The sequence below is a fragment of the Equus quagga genome, chromosome 11 (assembly GCF_021613505.1).
Source record: "Equus quagga isolate Etosha38 chromosome 11, UCLA_HA_Equagga_1.0, whole genome shotgun sequence".
NCBI lineage: Eukaryota > Metazoa > Chordata > Mammalia > Perissodactyla > Equidae > Equus > Equus quagga.
Genome location: NC_060277.1, coordinates 99,657,241 through 99,681,721, shown reverse-complemented (window position 1 = coordinate 99,681,721; position 24,481 = coordinate 99,657,241).

The following is a 24,481-nucleotide window of genomic DNA, read 5'->3' as shown; positions in this document are numbered from 1 at the left end:
CTAGTCGGTTAACAAATTATGAAATATTGTTACTCTCACCTCATATTACTATCCATTGGTATAACAGTCTCAATTCAGTGACTTTATTACCTTTACCCTATGAAGGAGAATTCTCTTTCTGTAACTAATTTCTGTAATTGTATTTCTATAGTTCAAAAAGTGTCCATGGCCTGAACAGATCTTTTGGACACCTCAGTACCAAATTTTGACTCAATATTATTTGTTAATAGGTCTGTCTTAAAAGTGAAAAGGGACCCAGTAGGCTAAATATGCAATAATTAGTCTAGTTTCTCTTTAAAGATCCAATTACTTAACAGATACTAGATTGGTTCAAGTGACTGAACATTGGCCCTTTCTAGAGATTTCAAATTGGTAAAACTAATAGATGATAAGCTTTTGTAGTAACTACTACTAGATGCCTTGATGCTGCTCAAAGAAATTGCTATCATAAAAGTAGAAGCCCACAGTAAAATAGGTAATATAAAGACTAGAGAAAATGCTTTAGCAGATCATCTCACTAAATAGACTATGTGCAGAAAAGAGTAAACATAGCAGCCCTGAGGCTGCTATTTTTAGAAGAGCCTGCTTGCCAGGTTGGTACTTGTCTGGCATCTGGGAACTTGAGTTTCAGAATGTTCCCTCCAATACTAACAGATAAGCCTGGTTCACTGTGCCTAGACTTGTACAAACAACATGATTAATGGTAAATAGTTACTTTTCTTATGGGAGTTTGGTATTTTGGTAGTTGTTAGGCAGAGGGTGCCTAAGTGAACAGCCCCGAATAAAAAACCCTGGGCACTGAGTCTCTAATGGGCTTCCCTGAGCACACATGTGTAACTACATTTTTGCTGCTGGAGGGAAGGTATATTCTGTGTGGCCTCTCATAAGAGGGAGAACATAGGAAGCCTACACATAGATTCCTCCAGAATCTGCTTATATATTTTTCTCTTAGTGATCTAGCTGTATATTCTTGCTGTTCACTCTTTGTAATGTACAGTTCTATGGGTTTTGACAAATACAATATGTCATACATTTACCATTACAGTAACATACAGAATAGTTTCACTGCCCTAAAGTTCCCTGGTGGTTCTCCTATCCATTTCTGCTCCCTACACCACCCCACCTAAACTCCTGGAAACCACTGATCTTTTTATTATCTCTATGGTTTGCCTTTTCCAGAACGTCATGTATTGGAATCATACCACGTATAACCTTTTCAGACTGTCTTCTTCCATTTAGCAATGTACATTTGAGGTTGCTCCATGTCTTTTCATGGATCAATAGTTCATTTCTTTTTATCATTGAATAATAGTCCATTATGTGGATGTACCACAGTTTGTTTATCCATTCATCAATTGAAGCATATCTGGTTTGCTTCCAAGTTTTGGCAATTATGAATAAAGCTGCCATAAACATTCGTGTGCAGGTTTTGGTGTGGACATAAGTTTTCAGCTCATTTGGGTAAATACCTAATGTGTAATTGCTCCATGTTATAGTAAGATTAAGTTTAGCTTTGTAAGAAACTGCCAAACTGTCTTCCAAAGTGGCTGTTCCATTTTGCATTCCCATGAGCAACAAATGAAAGCTTCTGTTGCTAGCCATTCTAGTTGGTGTGTAGTGTTATCTCATTGTTGTTTTAATTTGCAATTCACTTATGGCGTATGATGTCGAACATCTTCTCACATGCTTATTTGCCATCTCTACATCTTCTTTGGTGAGGTGCCTGTTCAGATCTTTTGTTCACTTTTAAATTAGGTTGTTTGTTTTATTATTGCTGAATTTTAAGAATTCTTTGAAAATTTTAGATACAAGTCCTTTATCAGATACGTGTTTTGCAAATATTTTCTGCCAGTCTGTAGTTTGCCTTTTCATTTTTAAACTAATGTTCTTTTTGAAGGACCTCTTATAGATCAGAAAAACAAGTGTAGGGTCAGGTTCAATGATTCCATTATAGAAGCACAAAATTTGACCTCAATGCTGTAAAGAAACAATTGGAGTGATCAGGTTATAATATCCATGAGGATAAGATCTGCCAAAGCCAGGATTGCGACATAGTTGCACAAGATAAAATTTCAAATGAATATTTGCCAAAATCCTACATAAAACAACCCATTACTATAGGAACAAATTTGTCACACTATTAAACACTGATTAGGACATTTTATATTATATCAGAGGACATGGCCAATTCATGCCTCCTCTGACACTAAATTATTCTGGAAAATATGTAACCTTGAGACCAGGATTAGAACCACACCCTAAGGGGCCCTCTGAGCATAACCAAACAGATTTATACAGTTGCTTCTCTCTGTGCTATGAACATGTACTAATAATATGTATATTTTCTGAATGGGCTGAAACATTCTCTTGTCAAAAATCGACAGCACTCAGGCTGGCTAATAAACTTTTAGATATCCTGCTACCTGCTTAGGGCATTCCAACTTATCTATTCAATTGTAGGGAAATACATTTTATTTTGGCAATTATTCATGATTATACAAAAGGTTTTGCCTATTATTTAAAAACTTCACTGTCTTTTGAACACTAACACTCCTGGAAAAAAGAAAGAAACGATATTAAAATTGGAAAGCTACATGATTAGAAACCTTAAACTGAGGTTCTCCAGAGAGCTCCAAGAAGCAGTTGGTTCATGTAAGTCACCTGCCGACCTAAGGTCCAAGATCCTCAGAACAAGTGGAAAACTCCTTGAAGTACAGAGCTTCCACCCAAGACCATCAGAATAAGAAAACACTGATTGTCAGTGCTCTGCATATTTTTCACATATTTTTATTCTTATCTTTTGTCATATTTCCCATTTTTACTTATTTAATATCATACACTTCTGACTTAGCCTGTCATGATTTCTCTTACTACTAATAAGAACTTATTGAAGTTTAAATCTTACTGGGGACAATCACTGTACTAGAGTTAGGACAATCCTAACTCTATAACTCAGCTTTTTTACTAGCAAACTAGTTTAAAGAATTACTGGCTATGTTCTGTGGGGCTAATAGACAATTCTAAGTGCATGGCTTTCCAACAGTCTCAATAGATCTTGTCTCCTTATAAAGAATTCAAGGAGAGAGAGACTTTTCTGGGGAAATACATAATATCTGGTGGAACAGATTCCTAAGCATAAGATATTCCATCCAAAGGAATAAAAAAAATTTGTGTCTTACCTTGGCTGACCTAGTATATAATACAGTCCATGTCCTATTCAGTACAATAAACCAATTAAAATTGTATACACACACACACACACACACACAATGGAACACTACTCAGCCATAAAAAAAGACAAAATCATGTCATTTGTGACAACATGGATGGACCTTGAGGTATTATGCTAAGCAAAATAAGTCAGATAGAGAAAGACAATTACCATATGACTTCATTCATATGTGGAAGATAAACAAACAAACATATAGATACAGAGAACAGATTAGTGATTGCCAGAGGGGAAGGGGCAGGGGGAGGGTGAAAGGGGTAAAGGAGCACATGTGTATGGTGATGGATGGTAAGTAGACTTTTGGAGGTGAACAAGATGCAGTCTCTACAGAAGTCTAAATATAATGATGTACACCTGAAATTTATATGATGTTATAAACCAATATGATTTCAAAAAAAATTCCCTCGATAAATGATAGAATTGCCTTGAATTTTCTTTTGACCAACTAGAGGGGGATTTGCACCATTGCTAATACTTCATATTGTACTTGGATTCACAGTACAGGTCAAATTTATATCTAAGCTAAAGAAAAGACAACTTGGTTATTTAACGTAGACTTAAGGCATTATTAGGACCAGTTTTCTTTCAAGTCTGAGAAATATTGGACCATGATTCCAGAGTGCCTTGCAGTTTCTTCTTATAATACTTTCAGCTAGTTTGGTTTGTCTTACAGCTGTTTGAGATCTGCTTTTCAGTCTTAAATGCTTCTTTGCAGTCATTGCACCCATAGATAGTTAAACAAATCATTCAAAGACAAAAATAGGATGAAATCATCCAGACACTCAGATGTTAGCTCATCTCAAGGAGAATCAACAATAGTGGAGAAGGTCTGAACAATTCCTGAGGTCTCTCCTGTGGTTTGGTTGAGGGAGGATCAAAGGGTAAAATTAAGACCAAAAATATTCTCACATTATTAAGAAGACCTAGGGACATCTACTGTATCATGCAGAGTGAATACTAGACTTAGAAATATAACACTGTGCCTTTTATAATAAAAGGCATATCTTCATATTATTGGAGAAAAATACTACACATAATAATATGAGGCTAATATAATTGCCAAAAAAATTATGTTTTTGGTGACCTATTCAAATAATTATGTCTACATACAGTATCACAATTATTACATAAATTTTGAAATTTCTTGTCTTATGCAAAAACCTAATACCTCAATTGCAAAAACATAGGTAATTAAAACAGTAGATGAAAATGTTTAATTAATGAAAGGTTAAAATGGTGAAATTAAGAAGGGAATGAAGGGATGGTAGGAAATATCATTAAAACAATGTAAAGAATTAAGTAATTTTTGCTCACCTAAAACAGTACTCAATTCTTCCATCAACGTACTTAGTTTGACCTTCCCTTCACCTATAAGACAAGGTAAAATTTATTTATTTAATTTTTGAGGAAGATTAACCCTGAACTAACATCTGCCACCCATTCTCCTCTTTTTGCTGAGGAAGACTGGCTCTGAGCTAACATCCGTGCCCATCTTCCTCTACTTTATATGTGGGGTGCCTACCACAGCATGGCTTGTCAAGCGGTGCCATGTCTGCACTGGAGATCCGAACCGGTGAACCCCGGGCCGCCAAAGAAGAATGTGTGAACTTAACTCCTATACTACCAGGCCAGCCTCCCCGACAAGGCAAAATTTAGACACTGATAAATCCAAACTCAGAAAAAAAACATAAAGCATAAAGTACTTAAATTATGAACTAGAGTCCAGATGAAGGCTAGTCACTATATCTTGTCCTTTTAAAAGTTGAAATTCTTGGGGCTGGCCCCGTGGCCGAGTGGTTAAGTTTGCGCGCTCTGCTGCAGGCGGCCCAGTGTTTCGTTGGTTCGAATCCTGGGCGCGGACATGGCACTGCTCATCAAACCACACTGAGGCAGCGTCCCACATGCCACAACAAGAAGGACCCACAACAAAGAATATACAACTATGTACCAGGGGGCTTTGGGGAGAAAAAGGAAAAAAATAAAATCTTTACAAAAAAAAACTTGAAATTCTTGGACTTTAATAGATAGCTCCGTTATCTGCAAGAGGGTCTAAGATTGCTTGAATTATAAAGTCTATCTTAGGTAAAATATTCTCTCAAGTGTTTTGGACTCATTCTGTTTCTAACTCCATGTTTTTCTTGGAAGGGCTGATAACACATGACTAGTATACATTTAAGGCCATTGTTTATGGTATTGTGTTATTTTCTATCACTGGAGAAAGACAAAGAATTCTAGGAAAGGAGCAATGAAGAGCATAGTATGTGGTGAACTAAAACTTTTAAATTTTGCTTGTAGGAAAAATGCCATGTAAGGATTGGAAAGATGAGTCAAAAGAAGCTGGTTGGAGTTACTAGTTTAGACTTTGACATCAGACTGCCTGGATCTGGGAATACAGCTGTGAAAAAAGATAAAAATTCTGGCTTCACGAAGTTTACATTAACTTGTTTTGTTTATGGCTGTATCCCGAAGGCGGACTCAGAGACTGTTAGGTGTTAGATGTTCAGTAGATATCTGTTACATGAACGAATCAATTAACTGGATGAGAAAATTGATAAAAATGTTTAGCACTGGGTCTGGGATATCATAAGACTCAGTGCCCGTACGCTGTGAGCTATGAGGAGGTCACTGAAAGGTTTTAACTTGAGGAGTAACAGGATCAGATTTTCACCTCAGTTAAGTCATCCTGGCTAGTGTGTGTAGGTGACAAGCTGGCTGTTAGACCCGTCAGGAGGCTTCAGCAGTAGTAGTCTAAGCCAGGGATGATGAGGATTTGAATTGAAAGTAGAGTAGCAAAGAGAGAGATAGATTTGGGATATTTTTAGGAGGAAGAAATGAAGGAGCATAAGAAGCCAAAGATAATTTGTAGATTATTTCATGGGTAATTGTGGATGGATCATAGTGGCATAGAAATTTTTTTTAAAAATCAAGAATCAGGAATGAATTTAACGGGGAAAAAGTTTACTTTTATATGTAGAGGTTGGGTTGTCAGCGGAAAGTCTATGTCTCAACAGGGATTTGGTGATATGGGAGAAGATCTCTTAACTGACTTCTATTTAACCAACCTGATGGTCTGAACTTCATTTTTCATTCCTATCGTAAAATATTTAGACTGATGCTGATGGCATGCCAAACTTTCACATCTAGTAAGCTACACTTTGAGTAAGCCAGTGCATTTGTGTTCTTATGCTGTTGAGCTTGTTCCAGGCTTGTTTATAAATAGTTGTACTTATTATTAAATTGATAACATAATCATATATAAAGTGATGAACTATAAATGGAAAAGGGAGTTATTACCATAAAAACAGATTTGAATGATTTGGGAAGTTTATGTAACGGCAAATTGCTAAAAAAGTTCTGTTGAATTTGGTATGGATAAGATAAATGTAAAAAGACTGGAGAAAGAATTAAAATCTAGGTGGATTCTGACTGAAATTTCTGCTCAACTTTTAAGAAAGCACTTTGCTCCACTTAAGAGAAACTGAAAATGGGAGTATACATGATAAATGGGTATGTTTGTGCAAGAAAATCCCCAAAGAGGATGGCTACATTAAATTAAAATGGCATTGGCTCAATTTTTTTCATTCAAATAAAATGTTTAAGGTATACATATCATTTTTATGATTCCTTACTTTAACTTGATTTTTAGATTGTCTGATCAACTACTTGCCCCTGTCATGCTAGATAAAAAGACTTTACTGTGCTAAACTGAAACTAATGAGATAAGTTTGAGATAAAAGATTTGAAATCTTAAATATATATTTGGTTAAGTAAATCCTCCAAGAAGAGTGTGGTGGTGGAAAGAAAAATAGAACTGTCAGTACTATTATTTAAGCTAGTGATTTGCAAAAGTTTTGATCATAAGCCACACAAAGAACTGTGAACACACACATACATAATTGATCATATGACTCATGAGACAATATCTAGCTTTACTATTACATTCGATTTCATTAAAAAAAGTGCTCACTTCACCCGTTGGTTTGAAAGGAGAAAGAGAAGCCCTTAACAGCCTTAGGAACAAGACAAGAGCCTGCTCTCACCACTCGTATTCAATGTAGTACTGGAAATCCAGGCCAGAGCAACCAGGCAAAAAAAGAAAAAGTATCCAAATAGGAAAGGAAAAAATAAAATTGTCTTCATTTGCAGATGATATAATCTTATATACAGAAAATCCTAAAGACATCATCAAAAAAACTGTTAAAACTAATCAATGAATTCAGTAAAGTTGCAGGATACAAAATCACCATAAGAAATCAGTTGTGCTCCTATACACTAACAATGAAATATCTGAAAAAGAAATAAAGAAAACAATCCCATTTACAGCAGCACAAGAAAACAATAAAATACTTAGGAAAAAATTTAACTAGGGTGGTAAAATATCTATACAATGAAAACTACAAGACTTAGTTTGAAAGAAATTAAAGACAACACAAACAAATGTAAAGATAGCCCATGTTGATGGGTCAGAAAAATTAATATTGTTAAAATGTCCATACTACTCAAAGCCATCTATAGATTCAGTGCAGTCTCTATAAAAATTCCAATGGCATTTTTCACAGACATAGAAAAAAAAACCCTAAAATTTCTATGGAACCATAGAAAACCTAAATAGCCAAAACAATCCTGAGAAAGAACAAAGTCAGAGGCATCATGCTTCTTGATTTCAAATTATATTACAAAGTTAATCAAAACAGTATAGTACTGGCATAAAAATAGACACATAAACCAATGGAAAAGAATCAAGAGCCTAGAAATAAGCCCTCACATATACAATCAACTGCCAACAAGGCAGCCAAGAATAGTCAATAGGGAAAGGATAGTCTCTTCAATAAACAGTATTGGGAAAACTGGATAACCACATTAAAAGAATGAAACTGGACCACTATCTTACACCACTCACAAAAATTAATCAAAGTGGATTAAAGACTTAAATGTAAGTCCTGAAACTGTAAAACTCCTAGAAGAAAACATAAGGAAAAATCTCCTTCACATGAGTCTTCACTTTTATTTTAAAAGTGTTAAAACATTTATGTTAAAATGTTAACATGAGTTTTAACTTTTTGGATATGACATCAAAAGTACAAGCAACAAAACCAAACATAAATCAGTAGGACTACATCAGACCAAAAAGCCTCTGCACAACAAAAGAAACAATCAACAAAATGAAAAGGCAACCTACAAAACAGGAGAAAATATTTGCAAACCACATATCTGATAAGAGGTTAACATCCAAAATATGCAAGGAACTCATAACACACAATAGCAAAAAAACCAAACCAATCTAATTAAACAATGGGCAGAGAAACTGAATAGCTCTCTTTCCAAAGACATACAAATGGCCAACAGATACATGAAAAGGTGTTCAACAACATTAATCATCAGAGAAATGCAAATCAAAACCACAATGAGATATCAACTTAGAATGGCTATCATCAAAAAGACAAAAGATAAAAATGCTGGTGAGGATGTGGAGAAAAGGCAATCCTTGTTCACTGATAGTGGGAATGTAAATAAGTACAGCCACTATGGAAAACAGTATAGCAGTTCCTCAAGAAATTAAAAATAGAAGTACACGTATGCTCCAGCAATCCCACTTATGGGTATACAAAGGAAATAAAAACAGGATCTCAAAGAGATATCTGCACTCTCATGTTTATTGCAGCATTATTCACAATAGCCAAGATAGGGACACAACCTGTGTCTGTCAGTGGATGAATGGATAAAGAAGATGTCGTATATTACAGTCATTCACCGTATAACACTGTTTTGGTCAACGACGGACCGCATATATGACGGTGGTCCTATAAGATTAGTACCACATAGCCTAGGTGTGTAGTAGGCTATCCCGTCTGGGTTTGTGTAAGTACGCTCTATGATGTTCCCACAATGACGAAATTGCTTAACGCATTTCTTAGAATATATCCCTATTGTTCAATGATGCAAGACTATATACACAACTGAAAATTTTTCAGCCATGAGAAAGAAGGAAATCTTGCCATTTGCAACAACATGGATGGACTTTGAGGGACCTAAGCTAAGTGAAATAAGTCAGACAGAGAAAGACCAATACTGTATCATTTCACTTACACGTGAAATCTAAAAAAGCTGGACTCACAGAAACAGAGAGTAGAATGGTGACTACTAGGGGCTGGGGGGTGAGGGAAATGGGGAGATGTTGGTCAAAGGGTACAAACTTTCAGTTATAAGGCAAATAAATTCTGAGGATCTAATGTACAGAATGGTGATTAAAGTTAATAATACTGTACTATATACTTAGAAATTGCTAAGAGATTAGATCTTAAATGTCTCACCATTAAAAAAATAATAATTATGTGATGGAGGAGTTAGCTAATGCTGTGGTGGTAATAATTTTGCAATATATAAATGTATGAAATCAACAGGCTGTAAACCTTAAACTTATACAATGTCATACGCCAATTATATCTCAATAAAGACGGGGAAAAAAAGACGAGGTACCCCTTGAGTATAGGAGTGATTACTGTGCTCACCATCATCCGGAAGTCTTTCTATCAGATCCATGAATTCTTGTTCTGTGATGTCGATTCCCATGTTTTCTAAAAGAGTGTCCAACTTATTGACATCAACATTGCCTCCTAAGTAAGGGACAGGAAAGGAATACAGCAAAACTGAATGATTCTAAAACTGAACTACGCATTCACTCTGCTATGTTATTCTTCTTCTTCACTGAGCATGTGTTTTGTTACAATAAAAAACATTTAATTCATTTCTTAGTATTTTTGTTAAGATTTTCAAGACAAACATCAAAATTCCAGCCTTGTCCAGTTAAGAGGAGAATAGAATTAGAACTCATTCCCTCCAATTTTATGTTGGGAATATTGAAAAGCTAGAGCTAGAGACAATTGACATAATATTCTGCAAAACAGGAGTTATTTTTGTTGCCTGTACTTTCAAATTATTTGTCTCTGCTTTTGACTGAAATCCTTATCTGACAGGCTTCATTCTTCACCTTTTGCTTTATATTTTTAAATTTATTTTGTTTCCTTGGTGCTGAGTTAGGAAAATCCAAGAAAGTTTAACACTTTCTGGCAAATCTTAGTACAGGAAACTATTTGCTAAATACCTGGTAAAATGCAGATCTACTGAAGGAAGCATAAATAAAGACTCAAATATATAGGAAAAGAGGATTCATATTTTAACAATACAAATGGGAGTTTCAGAGTAAATCTTTTCACTGTGCTTCTTACTCACGTTTGTGAGACTTTATGCCCTTCATCAACCTTTTCTGATACACTTTTCCATCAGCTATAAAAAAAATGAGATATTTTGGAAATGGAGTCAGAAATATAGTCCATCTCTTAATTTTAGAAAGAAAGAATTTAGAAGTCTTTGCCTAGTGAATATTTCAAATGCCAATAGATAATAGATATACTAAAATGTTCACTCTCAGTGGTAAAGGAGTGAAATGCAAATCATAATAATGAGATGCTCTTTTTTTTTTGTTTTTCTATGTTAGAATGTAGGAAAAATAACATTCTAAATACTGTTTTTGGGAGTTCAAACTTCCATTTCCTGGAAGGAAATGTGATAAAACAAATAAAATATCTTACATTTTGCAACTCTACTTAATAGAATTTAATCTCAAGAAATTTTAGGATATTTAGAAAGATTTATCCATAAGGTTGCCATGTAAACAAAGGACATATATTCATAGATGAAAAGTGGAAAAATATACCTCCAATTTTTTATATTAGTTTTCACTTTGAGGTGGGATTAGAGATGGTCTTATTTTCACTTATCAGCATTATCAAGGTTTTTATGATGAATACAGACATTAACATTATGAAGAGATGTTATAAATTAATATACACATAAATATCTATCTATCTATCATCTATCTTAAAAGCACTAGAAGGAAATGCACTAAAATATTAATAGTGGATATCTTTGGATATGGAGTTAAAAGCATTTTTATTTTCCTAAACTTTAAAAAATGTAACTTAATAAGGAAATTAAAAACCGTAGCCTTTCCTCAAAGTACAAAATTATCCACTTTTTGGTAAACTATATATTCTGTGCTGCAGAAACACACAGAGCTATATAATTTAATTTGTTTTTTGTCTTCTCTTTACTCCTTATTCTCTCTCCCACCTCTCTACTTTCTTTCTTTCATACTTTTACAAATCCAGCTGATCAGCAGCCTGAGGGCTGAGTAATGAACTTTGTCTTTGACAGCAACTTACAGCTGAAAGGGTTAGATTGATGATTTTTAAATCAAAATCTAAGTGGTGAAAGTTTTCTTTGTATTAGCATTAGATTTTCAATAGTTTTGAAGCATTTTTAGTTTATTTTGGAATTTTTCACATAGTTCCACAAAACCAGACTTTCTAAAAAACCCAGATAGTACCCACAAGACTTACCATTAACTGGCAGTGTCTTCAGCAAGTTCAAGCACTCATTAGGCGTGAGCTCAATCCCCAAGTTTCCCAAAACACTTTCAAGTTTACTGGTATCAACTTTATCTCCTTTGAAGGAAAAAACAATTGTTGACACATAGCAATTTTAGGACTTTATAATGATCTGAAATAATGAAGAAGCTGGCTCATATAAAGCCCTCTTCACTTTCACATTCTCACATATTCTAAGAGTGTTTAAGGACAGCGAGACAGAGTTTGTTCCTTGATTCTTCATAAAGACAGAGTGGTCTCCTAAGCCTAGTGGCAAGACTCCATGGAAAAAAAATCAGATTCTGTCACTGGCCAGTAATTTAGGGCCAGTAATTTCGAGTCTTTTTCCTTTTAATGCTGAATCGTGATTATTTTAAAACAACTGTATCAACTTAATTTTCTAAAAATATTCATCTTCCTATATTCTGTGCCTGCCTAGATTTTGGCCATATAAACCAGCAGTTATTAACTCAAAAGCTTGCAAGAGTCTGGAGGTAGAAGAAATGAGCGAAACTGGCTGTGGTGAAGTGGGCATCGCAGGCCTCGTCCAATGAGAAAACACACCAGCTGTTGTTGTCAGGGAATGTAGGGCCAGTGTTACCAAATCTTAAAAAACTTGACTGCAGACTGGATTCAACTTATGGTGGCCAATTTGTGACCTCTGATTTCAACACTGGTTATGATCAGCATAATACTGCCAGAAACTACAGAAATTATAATTTATTACTCAAACATCACCACTTATTTTTGCGGCTGAATCTTAGATAATTCAAAGTTAAAGGCAGAAGAAAAGTTAAATGTAAATATTTCATTATAAATATGTAAAATGTCAGCATTAATAAATTTATAATATAATATTGGGAAAACACTGTGCAAAATATAACATAGGGTTAGAATTCGATTAAAAATGTTTTAGTAATGTCTTACTCACCTGAAAAAGGTTTCACTTCATTCATCAACTTTTCCAGACCAACCTTGCCATTAACTGTAAGACAAGGAATAAATTGGACAGAAACGTGAAACTAAGAAAATGATGTTGCATAGAGCAGAAAGATTTAGCAGTATTTATTTGCTCTAGAAAATTTAACCTTTTGCAGGTACTAACTTCCATTTATAAAATAAATATGTCATGTGGATGTAATGTACAGAATGGTGCCTATAGTTAATAATACTGTTTTCTAATCTGAAAGTTGCTAAGAGAGTAAATCTGAAACGTTTCATCATAAGAAAAACAATTTTATAACTGTGTATGGTGACGCATGTTAACTAGACTTATTGCGGTGATCGTTTTGCAATATATACAAATATTGAATCATTATGTTGTACAACTGAAACTAATCTAATGTTATATGTCAATTATACCTCAATTGAAAAAAAACAGAAGCTGGTTACACACACACACACACATACACACACACACGAACATGTAAACTTTTATTACATGCTTCATAAGAAGGTAGAAGAGGAAAGGTGAAATCTCAAATAATAATAAACACAATTACTTCCTGAATATAATTAATATTCCAGTATCTATGATGTATTATGCTTTAGGGAAGAAAAGTAGCTAACCTCTGTTATTTAGTTTCTGAAAAGAAAGATGCTTCCTTTCTTTTCCCCTAGCAAAATAATACTCTATGTTGACGAGAAAACCTAGCTATAACCTAGGAATCATGGAATAAAATGTAGTTATTTCATGAATTCAACAAACTTTTTTTTTTGAGTACCCACAAAGTACCAGTAGAATGGCCAAAGAAGTATATCAATTATCAATAATGTTGCTAACTCTGTGGTGAGAAGAATTTTTGGACCTTATTCTTTGTCTATTAAAGTATTCCTGGCCACTAATAATTTCTGCATCAATACTAGCTACAGGTAAGGACAGAATGGAAAATGTGTGTTGATTCAACTGGGCTATTAAAGGTAACCAAGCCTATTATGAAAAAAAGATGGGATCCTTGAAAGGGTTTACAACTTTTTGGTCTGGCTTTGTATATGAGTTGCTATGGTGAGGAGTCAGACAAATCCTCTCACCTTTTTCTTTGCCTTTCTGGTTTATAGGTGCGAAAATTCTGACCCAAGATGAAAGAGCTCCTTGCCATAGGCCCTTTAATTGGGGATTTCCACTGAAAACTAGGTCTGCAGGGAATTCTCTTCCTTTAACATATTCCAAATTCATCTCAACTGAGGAGGAATCTATTAGCAAGAATTAAAACATTCTGTGTGACAAGGGAAATTTTTTAAGCCAAAGTTGATTATTTTCCTTTATTTATAATGTTATTCTTACTCTTTTATATTTACTTCAATCAAAATTTTGGAAGGGCTTCTGCGAACATGGAGACTGGAACATGGTTTATATCCCTTTTACTACCACCTCCAAGCTGTTTGCCTTTCGAGAGTCAAATGCTGTTGGTCTCTACAGGCTGTTAGGGCTATGTCAAACCTTGGGCTCTGGCTGTGTCCTGGAAAAAAGAATGGGTATTCTCTCCCCCATTGACTAGGGAAGCACCAGAGGGGTGAGACAGCGTGGGAACAGAACTGGAAAGCAGTAGATCTTGGGAAGAGCTTGGCACTTAGAATCCTGAAGACCTTGACAAAGGTCAGTAAAGACTAGCATGAGGGCATTCCAATTCCTCTGACTCCTAAAACGCCAAGAAGGAGTAAAACAAGTGGGCAGAAACACTCATGCTCCTGAGGTGGCAAAAGTACAGAAATGCCAGAACAGAAACTTCCTTCCTTTCTATAAGTTCAAAAATAATCTGTCATGGGATGTGTAATCTTAAGTACTAAATAAAGAATCTTGAAATAGAAGGGAGATTAAGAGAAATTCTAGCCAAGTACTAAATTATCCCAGTAAATCCTAGGAATTGATTATTCATGAGAATTGAGAATGCACAGTTGGGGAAGTAAAGACATTCTAAAGATCTCATGGTGAAGAGTCGGGGGAATGGTGAGAAGAATAAGAGTACAGTATTGTTTTTTTTTTTTTTTGAGGAAGATTAGCCCTGAGCTAACTACTACCAATCCTCCTCTTTTTGCTGAGGAAGACTGGCCCTGAGCTAACATCCGTGCCTATCTTCCTCTAGTTTATATGTGGGATGCCTACCACAGCATGTCATGCCAAGTGGTGCCAGGTCTGCACCCAGGATCTGAACCAATGAACCCCGGGCAGCTGAGAGGCCGAATGTGTGCACTTAACCGCTGTGCCACTGGGCCGGCCCCTGTACAGTATTCTTTACTGTTTCGGTATTCTGTACTGCGGGAAGGGATAAAGACGAAATGAAACATCTGATGGGAAATGGTCTCTTGATGGGGAATAAAGCAGTATTGTGTTGCCAACAACAGTTAAGTCATATGTAGGATGACAGTGAATGAGAGGAAAAGGAATGTAAGAATTAATGGAATGTGACCCTCTTCTGGAATTTCAAAATTAATTTGGAAGAAAACAAGAATAACGAATGACACCTTAAACAAAGCAGTAATAATAAGCATAAAGAAAAGGAGAAAAAAAAAAAGAAAATAAATAATAAACATAAAATAAGATGAAATAAAGAATAATAAACATGAAATAAGAAAGAAAATTAAATATGTCCAGTATTACAACCACAGTGAACAAACTGAAATTTCTTATTAAAAAGGAAAAATTGCCAGATGGATTTTAAAATAACCTAGCTATATGATGTTCTCAGGAAATATATTTCAACCAAATGATGAAGAAGATTGAAAACAAAGGAATGGGCAAAGATATATGAAGAATATTATAACAGTCATAAACCTATAAATACCAAACAGCTAAACAAACAAAGCAAAGACTATTAATAATGTAAGAAGAATTTTATAAAAATACAATTAAAGTCAGAGACCTTATCCCTCTTAAAATGAGAAGATATAGTAGACAAAATACAAGTAAAGACATAAAGGAGTTGAATAATACCATCAATAAACTTGAGTTCATAATATATATAGGTCTATGTTTACCCTCTAGAGACTATAAATTGTTTTTCATATGCCTAACAAATTTACAAAAATTGATAAAGTACATAGCTATAATGAAAACTTTAACAAAATAGAGATTCTCTTTAACATGTCAGTGGTCATATTATCTGACATAACTCCAAAATTTATATATAATAAAAATTTTTAAAACTTAATAAGAAATTAAGAAATATACTTCTAGATACTAGATTATCCTTGCATCAATTATAAGCCATCTAGTAGAAAGTAATGACTAGGATAACTCTTCATATTGAAACCAAAGGCCTCAGTGAAGCTGCATTCAGAAGAAAATGTATGGCCTTAAACTCCTTCATTATTAAAGCAGAAAGACAAAGAGAAATTAAGCGCTCCTGGAGGTGGAAGGAGTGGAGGGAAAACAACCACTCCTCAAGTGGTTAAGTAACTCAGTAAAAAGTGGGCAAAGAATTTGAACAGATACTTTTCAAAAGGAGTATACAGATGGCTAATAAGCACTTGAAAAAGTACTCAGCATCATTAGTCATCAGGAAAATGTAAACAAAAACCATATTGAAATACCACTACACACTGACCAGAAGGACTAAAATGAAAAATATTGATAATACCAAATGTTGGTGAGGAGTGGAGCTAATAGAACTCTCAGGTATTGTTGGTGGGAGTATAAAATTGTACATTCATTTTGGAAAAATATCTGGTAGTTTCTTGTAAAACTTAAGACACATTTACCCTATGTTGCAGCATTTCTACTCCTAGGTATTTACCCAAGAGAAAAGAAAACACATGTCCACAAATGTCTTGTACAAGAATGTTCATAGCAGCTTTCACAGTCAAAAACTAGAAAAAGCCAACGTCCAACAATAGTAGAAGCGATAAAGATGTTGTAGTATATTTATACAATAGAATGTTACTCAGCAATGAAAACAAAAATGAATTACTGATACAAGCAACAACGTAGACGAATCTAAAACACATATGCTGAGTAAAAGAAGCTGTGGTAGAACCTATTTTCCAAGGATGGCTGAGGTACATATTTCCCATCCAACATCCTCTTACAATGTGACTGATATACCTGCCACTAAGAGCTTGGACTGAATCTAGACAGGGTCTTGTGATTGCTTCAGTAACAGCATTTGGTGGAAGCGATGCTCTGTAACTTCTGTGACTTCATGCTAGTTACAGATTTAGAGAAGAGCTGGCGTGAGTTGTCTGTAATAGACCTTTCTCCACAGGACCCATGTGAAAGTGAGAGGCAGATAGGCAGACAAACACTGACTGAGATGGCTGTCTTGTAGAGGTCTACTCTAGCCATACTAAAAGAGAAAAAACACGAAAGATAGCCATTCCTATACTATACTATAAAGAGTATCCTTTTTATAGGTAGTGATGTCACCTATTAGCAAATGTGGCCAAAGAAATGAATTGGAATTTGAGTAATACCTATCAATTCTCCCTAATCTATAGAGAGAATAAGGAAAGACTGAGTAAAAAAGCAGAGAGAGAGAGAGAGAGAGAGGGAGAGAGATCTTGAAATCCTTCTCTAATCTGCACAGGAAACCAGCAAGAGACAGGATGTGTTCTTCCTTTTAACCTAAGTTTTCCCTCTAAGCTTTTCAGAAAGTTTTCTTGATGCCAAATAAATAACTAACTTTTAAATAACTGTTATAGACAGGCTTATAAGATTAGCTTTTCTGTAGGGTTCAGTGGTATCTAAAATGCTCACCGTCAACTGGCAGGTTTCGTACTAGATCTTTAAGCTCCTTTTCAGTGAGGTTTATGCCCATGTTTCCCAAAACCGTATCCACTTTACTGGAATCAATCTTCCCTTCTTGTAAAAAGAGAGAGAGAGAGAAACAAAAGTTTAATGTCCCTAAAATGTGAGGTAAACCCTCAGTTCCTGAGGATTATGATTACCATTTTCATCCAAAACACCAAAGCCTATTGAGATCTTTACAAGAATACAAAGAATTAGTAATGGAGTTATAATTAGAACTTGTTTTAATCTTAATCTTAATGATAGGCATACCCATACCCAAAATTTAAAGGTGACTGAATAACTTCTCAGAGAATTCTGTCAAAATAACAATAAATCCAATGTTTCTAACAAACATTGTCTTGTTTTCATTGTGTTTATTTTTACAGTTACCCTCTAGTTTTGTTAAGGGACGCTGGTTTTCCATTACCATTAAAAAATTTTTCAATATAAGTTAAAAAGTAAATCAATTTAAATAAAAATATGAATAGTAGTACAAATGGTATGTGGATTTGGCAGACATCAGGAAGGTGTTATGTGAAGATGAAAGAGTGGGAACTTTGCTTAGACATGACCCCTCTCCTGGCCTGCTTCCTGTCCATCTCTTCAGTCTTATGTCCTCTCACTTCTTCGGAGCCTTTTTAGCAATTTATTTTTGTCTGAGTGTCAGATTAGTAGTCTCTGTGGCTGAATAAATAAACTGAGGGTGTGCTAATTTTCTCTTTACTTTTGCTATGCAATCTGGGCTCTGATAATTGCTTCCTTTGTCAAAGTTAGGAAAATCCCAAGAGAGCATGGGAATTCTTTCCAAGTTACACCATAAGAAATGATCTCCTAAAGAACAGATTGACCTATAAAAGAAACAAAAGTATGTAATAATATGTGTTAGGTAGCAGCGTTTACAATTTAATCACAAGGAAATAGAACAAATGCCAAACATTATGATCTCTGATTTGCATTTTATTAAGTTTCTCACTCACCTTTAAGAAACTTTATGCCATCCATCAACCTTTTTTGATAGACCTTTCCATCTATAAGAAAAAGCACTATTCAGATCATAGAAGTGCAATGCAGAGTTTCATACGAAACCGGCAAATTCAGTAAAACATATTTTGTGAATTGCCTTAGAAATTTTCTGGTTTACTGACAAATAATAAAATTATGTAGAGTGGAGATACTGGCATTCTACCATGCTGAAACATATCTTTTTCTTCTCTTTTATGACATCTTCATTTTCCTCTATAGATTACTCCCTTCTCTTTCTTTTTCTCATTTATTCTGGCTTAAATTTTAGATCTCAGTAGAATCAAAAGTAATAAAAGATATAATTGAAATCCTGATGATAGGAGTCACGATGACACAATTTTTGATTCTCAAACTAAAATTTAAATGGCACAATCTTTTAAGATATAATAGGATTGTTTAAAATTATGTAACATGAATCATGAGATTTTTGACAAGCAATGAGAGAAATAATTTTAGAAGTTTTCACAATTTAACAATAAGCTTCCCTGGATGACTATATTTTTATTTGAAATACTCACTATCAACTGGCAGATTATTCACTAGTTCTGAGAGTTCTTTATCTGTGAGCTCTATCCCCATGTTTTCTAGAACCATTTCCACGTCATTGACATCAATTTCCTCACCTTCAAAAAAATAGAAATGATAACACATGAGATTTTTAAACAACTATCTATTCTAAATAATAATGAAATCTTCTATTACTATTTAATTATTAGCCCCAACTACTTAGTGCATAACAAAGTCAAATGAGTCCTGTTTGACTATAGATATGGCAGAAGAATAAGTGTTTATTTCTTTAACTTTAGTAATAATAGAGACCAAATAACACAGTACATAGTAATGGATTTTCATAATTTTCTATTGTGGGAGATTACCAGCAGGTAATAAAACTTTAGTCTCTTTTTACTGCACTAAGATGTATTTTTAGTAAATATCTTTGATTAATTTGGAAAAAATGAGATTATAGAATTTGTTAACAAAATGAGGCACTGTTTTATTGTTAAAACATAGATAAAAGTCAAAGTCTAGGAAATTAAACTACAGTCATTTTATTAAAAAACAGGATAATTTAAAAAGGAATAAAAAGTAACAGGAGAAAATATAAAATACGTGCAAAAAATCAGAATCATATGTATTTGGTAACTTCTTCCTCACCTATAATAGCTTCTACATTATCCATCAGTTTTTTCAGATCAATTTTCTCATAGGCTGTAAGACAAAGATTAATCAGATGGAAACAATAACACGGACTAAGAAAAAACACACAGAGGACAGGAAATCCTTTTTATCTAAGATTTATTGTTACTAGAAGATGACCAAGAAAAATAAATCCATTTAAAATGAGAACCAAGATTTAATAGTAAAAAAATGAATAAAAATGATCTAAAAAGGCTTTATTGAAGAATAAAAATGCAAATTTTGAAAACAAGTTTGTCTCATATTTAAGAAAATTCAGGTTATAATTACAAGTATTCCATAATTCTCTCTCTCTCTCTTTTTTTTCTGGTGAGGAAGATTGGCCCTTAGTTAACATCTGTTGCCAATCTTCCTTTTTTTTCCTTGAGGAAGATTGTCACTGAGCTAACATCTGTGCCAATCTTCCTCTATCTTGTATGTGGGTGGCCACCATAGCCTGGCTTGATGAGCAATGTGTAGGTCCACACCCAGGATCCAAATCTGCAAACCCTGCGGAGCACACGAACTTCACCACTATGCCACCAGCTGGCCCCTATTCCATAATTCTTTGAACAAGCAATGAGTCAATGCTAACCTTTAAAAGTGTGTTGGGATGTTATTTTCTGAGAAAATCAGATTATTGTGCATTACAGCATCCTTCTGAACTTTGAAACAAGGCATAGTAAAAGTAACTTTCGAAAAATTATTGACTTTTTTCCAAGGGTTCCTTTAAATCTTTTGAAATCCAAATCATTCTATTTCAAATGGCCTATCATGTTATTGCTCATGTAGAATTTTTCTTCTTCAATTATTAAATGGTCTAACTCTGTCAGGTCCACATTTGTTAGTGACTTTGTGTGATTTGAGTAGTTCTTCAATTTTACTTTCACTTATTTCTTGAAATTATGCATCTTTCTCAATATTCGCAAGGATTGTTGTCTTGTGTTGCCACAAGGTGATGCAATGGGCAGATAGAGACTAGTGTTAAGCAGTGAGGAATGTTTGACAAGGACTAATTACATAAGAGATCAGTTTAGTGATCCCCTGAAACTAAATGGTGGATAAGAATTCAGCTAAAATCCTACCGTTTTACCACATCATTTGTATCCATCTTAAATTAAAAAAAATAAATCTAGTTAAAAAATTAGAATTTAAAACATACACTGCATAATAAATTAAAAAAATACACAAGCATGTAAAGAAAAAGTAAATGGTCCCTCCTTTTACCTCTCCTCACTACCATTACCACACCTCACTATTACCAACAGTTTTGTGTATATCCTTCCAGACTTTTCTTATATTTATAAAAGTATACTATATATCTTAAAAAAATAATACTCTACATATTATTCTTTAACTTTTTTGTTACAATTACCAAAAAAAAAAAAAAACACCAGAGGGTATCTCAATATCCATTAATAGAGGAATGAGAAATGGCTGAATGAATTGGATTATACCCTGGATTGAAGTCAGTGATATATGGATCAGTGAGAAAAAACACATTACGTATCCTATTTTTGTAAAACCAGACAACAGTAATTCCTCCCCTTCTCACTAGCACCCATCTCCACTCCAAGATGTATAAAGAAATAGATTACAGTTTTCAAAGGAACAAAAATGAACAGCCATTTTTTATTGTCACTTCTGAGTTCTTCCGAAACCTATTCAAATCCCTTTGAGCAACAAATAATTTAAATCTCTGAAAGAGTTGTAATAAGGCCTGCAAGCTCAACTTCCATTTAAAATCACAGTGTTTTCCATAATACTCACCACTGAGAGGATCTTTCATCAGATCAAGTTCCTTTTCTGTAAGCTTGACCTCCATAGCTTCTAAAACAGTATCCAGGTTATTTACATTAACCTTTCCTCCTTGAAAACATGAAAGGAAAGGACAAAAAAATGAAATGATTCTAAAATATTAGAAAGTTCATAAATATACATTATTATCTTTAACTAACAGATGTTATTGTTTTTTCCCCAGGTTTACTCAGATAGAATTGACATATAATATTGTAAGTTTAAGGTATACGACATAAAGATTTGATATATCTGCAAATATACTGTGAAATGATTACCACAATAAGGTTAGTTAACAGATCCGACATCTCACATAGTTACAATTTTTTTTTTGTGGTGAGAACTGTTAAGATTTACTTTTAGTAACTTTCAAATATACAATACAGTATTGTTAACTATAGTCACCATGCTGTACATTACATTGCCAGAACTTATGCATCTTACAGCTGGAAGTTTGCATCCTTTGATCAACTTCACCCATTCCTTTCCCCAACCTCCCGACTCCTGGGAACCACCAATCAGGTCTGTTTCTATAAGTTTGGTTTTTTTATTTTTGAGGAAGATTAGCCCTGAGCTAACAACTGCCACCCATCCTCCTCTTTTTGCTGAGGAAGACTGGCCCTGAGCTAACATCCGTGCCCATCTTCCTCTACTTTATATGTGGAACGCCTACCACAGCATGGCTTGCCAAGCGGTGCCATGTCCGCACCCAGGATCTGAACCGGTGAAGCCCAGGCCACCGAAGCGGAACATGTGCACTTAACTGCTGAGCCACGGGCTGGCCCCTAAGTTTGATCTTTTTAGATTCCACATATAAGTGAGATTATACAGTATTTGTCTTTCTCTGTCTGACTTATTTCACTTAGCATAATGCCCTCAAATTTCATCCACGTTTTTGCAAATGGCAGGATTTCCTTCTTTTTATTGTTGAATAATATTCCATTGTGTATATATATATATATATATATATATATATATATATATATATACACACACACATACTACATTTTCTTTATCCATTCATTCATCAGTAGACATTTAGGTTGTTTTCCATTTCTTGGCTATTGTAAATAATGCTGCAATGAACACAGGGGTGCAGATATCTCTTCAAAATAGTAACAGATGTGACATGAATTTTGTTGTTAGTGCTGTCTTTTTGATTCTGACTCCTAGTGACCTTGTGTACAGCAGAGCAGAACCCTACCTGGTCTTGTGCCATCCTCTCATCTTCCAGCGCTATATGAGACAATGCTCTGCTGCTATTCACAGGGTTTTCATGGCTAATTTTTTTGGAAGTGGGTGGCCAAGTCTTTCCGTCCTATCTGTCTTAGTCTGGAAGCTCTGCTGAAACCTGTCCACCATGGGTGACGCTGTTGGTATTTTAAATACCAGTGGCATAGCTTTCAGCATCAGAGCAATGTGATATCACAGTTACCCGGATATACACTGATAAAAGAGAATGACCTCATAACATAGTATAACTGTTAATAATTTCAAGCAAAGAACAAAACCGCAAAAGATTTGTCCAACTCTTTACAAGCAGAGTTAGCATTTAAAGAGTTTAAAGCAGGTTAGAATTAGAACTTGTTTCCTCAAATCTTAAACATAACTGCCCAGGAAAAAGTTAGGTGGGACAAGGGCTAAGCAACTGTAAGTGGAGAGCACTACTCAATAATCTCCAAAAAGAAGTAGAGCCTGTAGAATTTGTTTCCTAAACTCTTATTCTCAGATTGTTTTCTCTGCTTCTGGTCACATTTTGGAATGAATGCCAAATCTTTTCCCTCTCTCCCTCTGACCTTTCGCCCCACTCCCCCTCCTCTTTCCTTCCTTCCTTCAATCTTTCTTTTATTTCTGTTCATATAAATTTTTTTTAGAGAAAGTTTGAAAAATGAAGTCCAGTAGAGAACTTCCTTCTAAGATAAATTAAAAGTTATTCCAGGAAAAACACGGATGTGATACAAGAAGCAAAATAAGGTATTATATTTTATTGATGTAAATTTAATGCTTGAGGATATTTCATACGCCTTCTCATGGTGCTTCTTACTCACTTTTATTACACCTCATATCCTTCAGCAACCTGTTTTGAAACACCTTTCCATGAGCTGTAAGAAAAGGTACAATTCAGATCTCTGGAAAATTGATATGAAGATTCACCAAAACATTACAAATTATATGATTGTAGAAAGATACATTTTAATCATTTACTTTAAAAATTAATCTATGTTATAGTCACAGAATATTGACATTTAAGAATATAAATATTTTCCACAGGGACAAACTTATCCACTCTTTGGTATTAGAGACATTTATGTTTAACTCTCCCATGGTGCAACTCTAAAAAATACTTCTTTCTTTTTATTCTACTGATGTCCTATTCCTCTCTTTTTCATCCTTTTTCATTGTTCACATTGTAAACCTAATACCAATCTGAGCAAGTAGTATTAGTCATTAGACAACTATATTGCAATGTAGTGATGACTCTCAAATTGTGCTTGAAGAGGTAATGACAGAATTTCTTTTCAAGTCAGAAGTGTCTTTCTATTAATTTATGGCATTTTTAATACAAAACTGTACTATATAAAGATTCTGAGCTGCTCACAGTGACCCATAAAATCAAGTTCGCTGGAAGTCAGGGTGGCATTTATGTGGCTTACCATCAATGGGCAATGTTTTTAGCAGTTGCTTGTGCTCCTTGTCTGTAAGCTCTATCCCCATGTCTTTTAGAATATTTTGTAGGTCACTGGAATCAATCTTTTCTCCTTTGAAAAGACGGAATATTCATAGGTAAAATATTAAGGGATAATCTATTTCCAATTATCCAAAAGTATACTTGTGCTGCTCTAGTCTTTTCTCTAAAACCAGAATGAAAAGGAAAGACAGAATGAAAGATTTCCTAATAAAAAGAATCAAATGTTAAATAAGAAATAGAATTTGTTCCTTAAGGTTAGCAAATAAAGCGTATTCCTAATACTGGGAATAACATCACACAGTACAAAAGCAAATCTAGTCATATAATTATCCAGAGATTATGATGAGAGATGGTTAGTATAATAAAGTTACAATTAACAAAGTATGACATATTTTACTTTATTTTACTAAAACTAT